Below are 3,227 nucleotides of genomic sequence, written 5' to 3' on the forward strand. Positions count from 1 at the left end.
AGTTTATTATTTCTTATCTTTTTCAAAACCACCTAACTACTTTTTTCTCTCATTAGTTTCGAAAACTAACTAACAAATTTTTCAAAAATTTAATTAATTAATTAACTTATTTAGTTTTTAAGTTGCTTCTATTTTTTTTCTTAAATTTTGAATTCTAACTTAAAATTAAAATAAAAATAAAAATATTTTTGTTTTTTTTTAATTAATATTCGAATACACTTTCTCTTTCATCTCTTTCTATTTATTTATTTATTTATTGAATTAGAGTATGAACAATATTATAATTAATATTTTTTATAAATACTAGATATGTATTTTTATATACATAGTAGTAAATTGTATTGGTGGTTAATAAGTTTTTTTATGCTCATTTAATATGGTTGATAAAAAGTACACACCATAGAACAAACTGTATCGCATATTATCGGGCAGTACAATATTTTACTATTTTACAGAACATTTGAATATTATTGAATAAGAGTATATATATATATATATTATATATAATGCACAATAACTAATCCAACTCTAACTTTAGTTGCGTCACTCAACGTAAAAAGAGGGGTGCATTTTAAACACAATAAAATATAATTAGAGGACTAAAACAAATCGTATAATAAAGGAATAAAAACAAAATGTATATTTGAAGTGTAGGATTAAATTGTGTATAATTTAATCATACGCCACTACTAAGGCCACACATTAGCAAATTCTTGCACGTCAAGGGCGTTGTCACTTTCTTTAATGATATAATTATAAAAAAATATATATGATTTTGTCAAAGCTTCAATTCTCTTATATTTCTTTCTTAAAGTACCCCTGTTTTTATTCCCCGTTTCGGAAAATGGAACATCCTCCTAGTCTTATCACCATTGCAAGCAATCAATCCATATATAGGGACCTATATAGACTATAGTCTCTAATATATTCGAAATAAAATGAAATTTGTATGACTTTTCATTCAACGCGTTCCCATGGATTTGAAGGGCACATAGTTATTATTTATATTTTTGTCCAAAATAAAGTCAGACATAAAAAAGATAAAAGTTCATCTTATAAAAGCGGTTTCCACTATTCTTGCCAAGTTTGTAGAGGTTGGGCGTAACAAAATAATTCAATCCTACTTATCTAAATAAATAATTATCTTTTAAGATATTTTTTATTTGTGTAGAAGGAAAATCTCAACAATCTCTTTAAGAAAAGAACATTTATCCACCAATAAAAGTAAAATTATTTTAAAATATAATTATTTATTCTACTATAAATAAATTGATACTTTCAGGTATATTTAGAACCCAATCTACTAAAAGCCTGCATAAAGTTTTTGCTAACTGTATAAAGCCTTTGCTAACTTAAACATCGGAGTCTCTTGCATGTACCACCCCTACGTCCTCACGAGGAACTCGGACAGCAGCGCCTTGACACTAGCGCAAGTCGGACGCTGCCCCAGAAGGAGTCTAGACCTCATGTTCAATCCCAAACCACCATTTTAGCTAACCTTCGGAACACTCGCGCTATTGCGCGGGGACCTGAAAGTCTACACCTCGAGTAGGAGGCTGAACGATAGTAAGAAGCGGAGAGAGAATTACAAAAAGGAGTACGACGACGAAGAGAGCTGGAGAAAAAACTCTCGAAGTTAGAGGCCAATCAACAAAATCGGAGCTATTGGGCAGATTGGGAGGAAAGGCCTCTTGGAGGGGAGGACCCGTTCGTTGAAGAAATCATGCATGCTAGGGTTCCAAGAAACTTTAAAAATCCCGACATGGATCCCTATGACAGAACGACTGACCCGAGACATCACCTTAGCAATTTTAAAAGTCGGATGTACTTGGCTAATGCGTTTGATGCAACTCGCTGCAAGGCCTTTCTGACAACACTGACTAAAGCGGAGATGAAATGGTTTGATAACTTACCATCCAGGCCGGTGGCTTGCTTTGATGACCTAGCTTGGAAGTTCCTTACCCGATTTTCAATTCAAAAGGATAAAATCAAATATGCTCCAAGTCTCTTAGGGGTCAAACAAGAAGATGGAGAAACACTCCGAGTTTATATGGAAAGATTCAACAAACCTTGCTTGAAAATAAGAAAACTTACCTCCAGAAGCAGTGATAATTAGATTGGTTAACGGCCTTAGAGAAAGGACGTTTTCCCAATCTATATCTAAGAGATACCCGACTTCTTTGTATGAAGTACAAGAGCGGGCAGAGAAGTATATCAACATTAAGGAGAACTCTCGACTTAGAGACCCGGTCCCAAGGCCAAACCTTCGCTACCAAGCTCAGGATAAGGAGAAAGAGACAAAGATAAAAGAGGAGTACAGCTCAAAGAAGCCTCGATGACACCATAACTACACCCCACTCTAAGTTTCTTTTGTTGATGTCTACAAGGAGACTGTCACACTAAAAAACTTTCATCCCCTCGCCTCATTAAACACAAAAGCATGGAAGTGGGACAGAATATTGTGAGTATCACAAATTATATGGGCATTCCACCAATGACTGTTATGATCTGAAAAATGTTATTGAAAAGTTGGCCAGAGAAGGTCGACTAAAAGGTACCTCGCTGAAAGTTCGGATGACCTAGGAAAAAGAAAGAGAGGAGATGAAGAAGGAAGTAGGTGTGATTGGCCACCACGAACTCCTAATAGGCACATACACATGATAAATGGAGGATTCGCAGGAGGAGGAGTTATTAAGTCCTCAACCAAAAGATACCTTAAGGAGGTATATCAAATCGGGGAAGACAGCAGAGAAGATGCACAAGGGGTGACACCTGGTCACGAAAATCCCATGGTAATTATAATGATTCTTGCTAATGCAAATCTCCATCAAACCCTGGTAAACCAAGGAAGTTTAGCTGACATACTATTTAAGCCTGCATTTGACAAGCTCGGGTTAGAAGAAAAGGATCTAAAGGCTTATCCAGACCATCTTTTTGGGTTATGAGATACACCGATCCTTATTCTTATTGTCGGACAACCTTGAATTGATTTGCTGTAGTCGTTTCTTGGTGCAGGAAATCGAATTTCTCACAGCTTAATCGGCAAGTGCACCGGGTCATCCAAGTAATACCTCAGATGAGTGAGTGTCGATCCCACGAGGATTGTCAGACTGAGCAAGCAATGGTTCTCCTATTGGACATAGTCAGGCAAATCAGAAAAGAGGTTTGGTGAATTATAATCGCATAAACAATATCAAGGAAATAAAGAAAGCAATAAACAGTTTGGT

Source organism: Arachis ipaensis, chromosome B8 (genome assembly GCF_059453495.1).
Source record: "Arachis ipaensis isolate K30076 ecotype BB chromosome B8, ASM5945349v1, whole genome shotgun sequence".
In the NCBI taxonomy this organism is placed as follows: Eukaryota; Viridiplantae; Streptophyta; class Magnoliopsida; order Fabales; family Fabaceae; genus Arachis; species Arachis ipaensis.